General features: G+C 40.6%; 1 non-coding gene across 1 annotated transcript; it reads left to right on the plus strand.

Moving 5' to 3' along the window:
• Positions 1–904: 904 nt before the first annotated feature.
• Positions 905–1,011, plus strand: LOC111916807 (small nucleolar RNA R71). The gene has a single exon (XR_002858669.1). It is a non-coding gene; the product is annotated as a small nucleolar RNA R71 (small nucleolar RNA).
• The last annotated feature ends 6,911 nt before the right edge of the window (positions 1,012–7,922 follow it).

Here is a 7,922-nt window from a genome sequence, read left to right on the forward strand (position 1 = left end):
AAAGAATTCTTGATCAGACATGCGCCACGTCGTGGCCAGAGGAGTGCCACGTCGTGGCGAAGCTGGTTCAGCAACTTTTTCGCTTTCGAACTTTGACTTCTTACGTTTCGGATCGGGCTGCTGTGGTTCTTCTTCCAATGCTAACTCAGAGATTGCTTCTTCTTCAATATCGATGGCCATTACATTAGATAGGGTCTTTACTTCGGGATTCTTTGGGGACAATTTTTCATGAACCAGAGTGGCCAGTTGACCAAATTGTACTTCAAGGTTGTGGATGGAGGCTTGCTGATTCATTATCAAATTTTATTATTCCATAATAGCAGAATCAGTGGCATCGTGTCTCTTTTCCGAAGCTTCCATAAATTTCATCAAAATGGTCTCTAGGTCGGGTTTCTTCTCGGCTGGTGGCTGCTCCTTTTGATAAAAGCTTCAACCTGTCTTCCTATACTTCTCTTCTTTTTGCTCTTTATACTCTTCATATGGCAGCCACTCCTTCTTCGGTTTCCTCCAGTCCTCATCATACTTATCCCCACTAGAGTAGCACACTTGAGCTTTTCTGTTCCCAAACTCATCTACATTGCAGTCCTTGGTCAAGTGTGGACCACTACATCTCTCGCAACCAACTCTTATGGTATGTATTGACTGGTCCATTTGTGTTATCCTTCAATCCATCTTATTTAGCATGGCCATTACAGCTGCTATTTCTTCAGTTTGGGCCCCTCCACCGCCTTTGATTACATCTTGCCTAGGGTTGTGGTATTCGCGAGAGTGCTTCACGAATTCATCAATTAGCTCCTTGACCACCCTTGGATTTTTCTTTGTCAAAGGTCCTTGAGAATCAAGGAGTTTTCTTGTCTTCATGTTGACCCCATCATAAAAGATTGACATCTCTTGTTGCACATTTAGATCATGCTGAGGGCAATTTCTGAGCAAGCCCTTGTACCGCTCCCATGCTTCGTATAGTGACTCCCCCGGCTGTTGCTCAAAGTTGGCTATTGCCTTCTTGAGTTTGGCTATCTTGGATGGCAGGCAAAACTGGTCCAGGAATTGCTCACGCAATTGAGCCCAAGTGGTAATTGTACCCGGTGGAAGTGCTTTTAACCACTCCTTAGCAGCTCCTTTGAAAGTGATGGGAAGCATCCTAAGCAAGAATGTGTTTCTGTTGACGTTTGGGACATTAAAGTAATCTGCAATGTCGTTGACTTCATCTAGATTCTTAAAAACATCCTCATGTTCTTTCCCGAAAAATAGGATGTCCTTCAGTGCAGTCAATATGTGTCCCTTCAGCTCGAATGTGGCAGTGGCAGGTATTGCGGGTTGGACTAAACCGGGACCCACATCTTCTCGGATCCGCTTCTTGTAAGCTCCCATGGACATTTCTTCAATTGCTTCCATCTCGTTCCTTGGCTTGTTCTCGGGCTCCCTCATGTGTTCTTCAAATTCCGGCTCGGTATCGCTTTCGGACTCACTTTGGACGGGCGTATGATCCAAATGCTCAAGATTGCTCTTGTGCCTCGCGGATGAACTTGACTCTCCTGTCTTCTTTCCCGACTTCCTAGAAAAAGCTGACTTCAATTCTTGTAAGGGCATCTTTTTCTTGTGAATTGCAGACTCGGGATCTTCAAGTGGTGGCACCAAGTGTGTGTTTGAGCTTCTGGTCATGAACTCCTGCAACTTGCTAAACTAAAAACGTAAAACTGAACTACAATAAGAAAAACTAACTACAAACTAAAAATCTAGTTTTTTAACTGTCCACGTCATGGCATGTATCTGGCCACGTCGTGGACTCTGTGAATGACAGAAAAAAATTTATTTTGCTGAAAAATTAACTTTTTGTGGTTTTTACTCCACAAGAAAGATCGATCAATTTAATGCAAATAAATAAGCTAAAAACTAAGCTGTTCCCCGGCAACGGCGCCAAAAACTTCATGTACACAAAAGTACTCACTAATTTTAATATTTATAACCTAACAAACTTAACTAACTATGCACTTATACGCAGTGTACCTAGTCAGATTACAGTATAGCTTGGGTAAGTCGGGTGTCGATCACAGGGAACGGTGTTCTAATTAATTTACTTACTATTAAATTAACCTAATTATTAACAAGTTTAAAAGGGGTTTTATCTGATTTTACAAGATCAGATGAACTTAAATCAAATTCAATAAGTAAAACACACTCTTGTTTAGTTTGAATCCACTTCTTCCTTATGACTAGCTAATGATTACAGATTATTAAGTTGGTTTTTAGTTCTATTACTAATTTAGTTCTAACTTTACCAATAATTAACTAATTCATGTCAAACCATGTATGTTCATACATAATTAAACACAGAACTAATTATGAATGTAAATATGCTATGTAAGATTTGTAATATAAACGCAATTATGGTCACAATACACATTCTCTAGCACAGCTAATCTTATTTATTCTAATTACTAACTAAGATTGGTCAATCCTAGCTCTAACAATTTAACGTTCACTAAATCATTAGGTAAACAAATTCATGCAGTTAATGGTCACTAAGCTACACAGAATATGCAATCAAGCAATTATAAAAACAAATAATAGCATGCTAGGTAATACAAATCAAACACAAGCAATTTTTACCAACTAAACTTAATCCATAAACATTGAACTATTCATAAGTTTGAAGCTTCATCTAGCTAAACAAGAGTAGCTAGATTCAGCTGCTCATCATAGCAACTAAACCAACACAGCTAAAAGTAATAAAAAAAACATGTTCTTATTTAACTAAAATATAAACCTCTATTCTTTTTGGTGTTGAAAACCTTCTTCCAGAACCCTTCTTTCGCTCTGAATCGTCTCCTGGAACTCTTTTCTTCAGCCAAAAGCTTCTCCTTTTCGTAATAATCAGGAGAACTTAAATAAGCTCCAAAAACCCGCGCCACATCGTGGCTATCCTGGCCACGTCGTGGGCTTCAAGTAATCCGTACTGTGCAAGGAATCCTCCGCGTCGCGATGTTTATCTTCTGGAAACCTCATGCCACGTCGTGGCCCGCTTCGCCACGTCGTGAATTCAGTATTTATCGTGAATATATTCTTTTCTTGTCTTTCAAGTCTCACATGTTCCACATATTGTCACTTTTGGTCCCTCTCTTCGAAAATCCTTTTAATTAACTAAAAATAACAATTTAAGGTCATAAGTATCATTATTCTAAACATTTTATCAACTTATTAATAAAAATGTACATAAATATTGCCTAAAAATAGGTATAAATATGGCAATATCAGCGGGTAAGGCACAACATTATGTTGACATATTTATAGTTACATGATTATGTTTATGTAATAGTTGATATGATCATGTGTATGCCGAGCTTTGCTCGATATCGGGCGAGGTCCGTTGTCAGGTAGGGTCCGATGTAGCAAGGCGGGGCCCACGATTATGTTTATGTGACATGTGTATGGTATGTGGTAGTTTGGGGAGACTAACTAAGCTTCATGCTTACAGTTTTCAATTTTCATTTCAGCTACTTTCGGTAGCAAGGGGAAGAGCTCGGGAAGACTGCAGTGCACACATCATTTGTTTAGCTTGGGATATTTATACTCTAATATATTTGATAGATATTTTGATATTTTGAGATACATTGTTTATGAATTTTATGTGATGGATGATATCGATGATTTTGCTAATGAATTAAAACAAAATTTTTTGGGCTATATTTTTGGGATGTTACAAGTTATTATCAGAGCCTTGGTTTGAGGGATTCAGACACACTCTCAGGTGTGTCTGAACTCACACTAAGGACTTGGTATGAAAGTTTTCAAAAGAAAATTATTTTTACAAACAGAATTTTGAAAAGAGAAAAGAACCTTGAAAAGAGAAAAGGGGTGTGGTGCATGCAATCAACCGAGCTCAAGTAAATACTCCCAGATTACCCATACAAGTTGATGTTATGATATGTTATGAGAACTCCATGCTAGATTAGGACTAAGGGTCTAGGAAGGATGCCTTACATGCCTATTATATGTGTATCAGCTTTATGAGAATTGTATGTTAGATTAGGACTAAGGATCTAGGAAGGATGCCTTATGTGCCTATTATATGTATCTCAGCTTTATAAACTGCATGCTAGTACATATTAGTTAGTGATGGCCTGAATGAGATATGTTTGATTATGTTCGCTCGAGGCTCAAATGTTGCTTACTTTGTGCTTTTAGGAGTTCTAGTTATCTTTTATTAACTAGTAAATGAATATATTAAGATACATATTGCAAGGACTAAATAATTTAAGAAAGTTAGATCTAGCTCTATTGCATAACTATTGATTGAGACCAACCGTTGTAGGATAGGATCTCTCATTCGAAGAATTATCTAGTCTTAGTGATATGTAATAGTATTCACGAGCTAGTTAGGGGGAGATAGAAGGGACTTCTTATGCAGCTGATAGCGGAGAGTAGATTGGTGATTACCCTAGGGCAAGCCTAGGATGAGTTTAGCATGAGATCAGAAGTAGTAGTAGAAGGGAGTTGGTGGAGTCGAGGCAGTTCTGGAGGAAAGTACGGATATATTTGGAAGGTAGTATGGGCATGTACTACTAAAAGTAGAGGATCCACACTCAAATTAAGGATAGTTGAGATGAATCCAGGAAACTTGTAGTGTGTGAGATCCCTCGAGTTATGATGAGTATTGTGATGGTATATTACCGAGTATAGTGACGCTATGTGGTAGACCAGATGGTAGTTCTGGTGCCGGCAAGGGATCTAGTTTGGACTTTGAAGCCGGGCAGCTTGATGGTCAGATGAGGGGGTTCATTCCATCTTAGAGTATGCACAATATCACTTACCAGACTCCTGTGATCTTCGGTATGATCAAGGAGGGCATTTTAGAGGTTTTTGATGAGAGGTTGGGTGCATTCCGCACCGAGGTAGCAACCTTGATAGGGACATGTACGTCGATGTTTCGGGAGTTCAGATATTGTGAAGCTCCAAATTATCATGGGGCTAGGGACCCCATTGCTTGCGACAGGTGATTGGCAGATGTCGCCAATATATTCATACCAATTGTTATCTTGAAAGGGGACAAAATCCGACTTACTTCCTGTTTCCTGAAGGACAGGGCACGATATTGATGGGAAGAGGTTGGTAGTGAGTTGGGCGATGATCCAGTCCATGTTATGTCATGGGATGACTCTTCGACCAGGTTCCGAGCAGAGTTTTCCAAGGCAATTGAGGCGCAGCAGTTGGTGCAAGAGCTATTAGATCTCCGCCAGACTACGGAGACTGTGACAAAGATCACTGCCAAGTATCAGGTTAGAGCTTAGTTGGTATCACAGTATGCAGCAGATGATAAAATAAAGAGGGTAAGGTATCAGGACATACTGCAGAATGATAGCAGGGAGATCATTTGTATCTTGGGGTGTGAGATCCTGAATGATATGAGTTCTAGAGCCCAAGAATGAGATATTGACTTGGAGCACATTGGGAAGAGGGAACCAGATCAGTTGTTTATATTAAGGGGTTACGGGAGGAGACCCAAGATTTCAAATCAGCTTTTGAGAGCCCAGCAGAGCCAGATTCGGTGCAGTACTTGCGGGAAACTGTACGGTGGAGCCTTTCGTTCCAAGGGTTTGAGTAAGTGTAACTCTGGGTTATCCTCTGTTGTGTTTGAATTATATTTTCAAGAGATGTCATATGCCAATTGCATACCGAGAATTATTAGTGGGTAGCGGAATGTCATTTCCCTAATTGTGGATTCACGAAGTATTCATAGGGTTCTTGGAAGTTGTGTGATCTTTTGGATTGGCTACTATTGGAACACTAGAAATAGTAAGTGTGTTTTCCAGCAGTCCAGTCATGGGATAGTAAGAAGGAATGAGAATCCTTCTAGTATTGTGTGTTGTAAGATGTTAGTTGTGTCAAAGTGGGGGAGAATCGTCCAGGGATTCGGAACAGAAGCAGTTTTGAAACTGGGATATGTTTCGCATCCTTGTCAGAAAGGAAGACGGCCCAAGCGGCTATATGGATTTGGAATAGTGTGAATTGGAATTCTAAAATACTTTCCAATAATGAGATCACGTTCTTAGAATGTTTGATCGTAGTCCTTAGAGAATCAAGTTGGGGATTCCAGTCAGGACATGATTTCAGTTTGGGATGTTAGGTCGTGTGTATGCTCGACGTTGGATGTGTTCGGATTAGTAATCAATGATTAAGATAGTGTGGAAAGTGTTGTAAGATTGCAGGATAGCCGTTGCATTCACCAATAGCAAGACAGTGTGGAAAGTGTTGTAAGACTGTGGGATAGTCATAGCATTCACTAGCAACCAGATAGTGTGGAAAGTGATATAAGTATGTGGGTGTAGCCATAGTATTCACAAGGTTAGGAGATAGTGCTGGAAGTGTGGTAATTCTGCGGGTGTAGCCATAGAATTCACAAGGCTAGCAGACAGTGTTAGAGTGTTGTAAGTCTGTGAGTAGCCGTAACATTCCCTAGGTTAGTAGATAGCATGGGAGTGTGTTGGATCGTGGAAGGAACAATAGTACCCACCAGTTCGGGTGCAACAGTAAGGACGTGAAAAATCCACATGTTGGTTTACGGATTTCCATCGATGAATTAGACCTGTTTGAGCCAGTGATAAGACCGTAGGAACATCACTGTAGTCATTGGATCAAGGAAGCGAGGGACCATTTAAGATCGAGTGTGATTTAAGGCCACCCTTGGTCATGTAGCAATCCCTTTTGGCATTGGGTTTGGGTGATGTCAGTGTCTGACATATGGACCCGATTAGTCAAATCCGAAACTCATTAGATCTGCAGTGGCAAGATAACTAGTGGCAACTATTAATAGACAAGGATTTTGTTCGGAAGTCGCGTGGGGCGACTGTGAGATTACTCCTAGCTCAGCAACCAAACATGACATCAACATTCTAGATAAGCTGTAACCAGGTAGGTCCCGGTAGACTTTGGGGAAGCAGCCACGTGGCAGCCTACCGTTTCAGGCAATTCAGTGTTTCAAGTAGTTTAGTGTTTCGGATAGTTTCAGTGTCTCAAGCAGTAATGGTATTCTAGGATTTCATGTAGGGACAGAGTAACTGATTGATTGGGAAATGATACGTCACTCACAGTGGGATTATTTGAGCCTTGGCCAAGTATAAGTGATCTGCAGGGATAAGTGGGTCAGTGATTTTGTTTTCTAGTGGGAACCTCGAGACTACAGATTTCAGACGGAGTTGATATGATCTTGTTGCAAGGAACTCGTTGATCTGCAGATTTTAGGGCCTTGAGAAGGTTGGTCACGGTTATCCTGCAAAAGGCTAGGTTGTGCCCAGGATTGTGGCCATGTTACTTGAGTGGTTTGGCGTGTAAGGAATGATTTCGAGGATGAAATCTAATTTAAGTGGGGGAGAGTTGTAACCCCATTTATTAAATAAAAAATAAACAAATTAATGAATGAATAGTAGCCCTAATATCAATAACTATATAGCAAGGTGTTGGTTTCGTGGAGTTAACTGGCATAATTTAGAAATTGAGGGTTAAAGGTGTAAGTTCCGGATTGGCTTTGTAAATATTTATGAAGGCAGGGACTGTTTGGTTAGTGTTGGACTTAAATTGAAAAGATTTATGGAAGCCGAGGGCTAAATGGTAAATATTGGATTAAAGTTATAAAGAATAAAAGGAAGGGGGACTGGAAGTATATATGATGGAATGTTTCAAAGTGATCGGGTATATAACCCATCACCTTGCTCAAAACCCTAACCCTAAATGATAACACCCATCGCCACCTTATACCTCCAAGTCTCTAGCCGCTGTCACCACCTATCTAGTTTATTTTTCGATCGGCTAGCGGCCACCGAACATCCACCATTCTTCCTCTTCTTCTCCTTCTTCAGCCACCACCAATGGTGGAAGTCATCCAATCGCCGATGCGCTACTGAGCCCTCTGTCACCGCTCCTTCGCC

This window comes from Lactuca sativa, chromosome 1 (genome assembly GCF_002870075.4).
Source record: "Lactuca sativa cultivar Salinas chromosome 1, Lsat_Salinas_v11, whole genome shotgun sequence".
NCBI classification, from domain to species: Eukaryota; Viridiplantae; Streptophyta; class Magnoliopsida; order Asterales; family Asteraceae; genus Lactuca; species Lactuca sativa.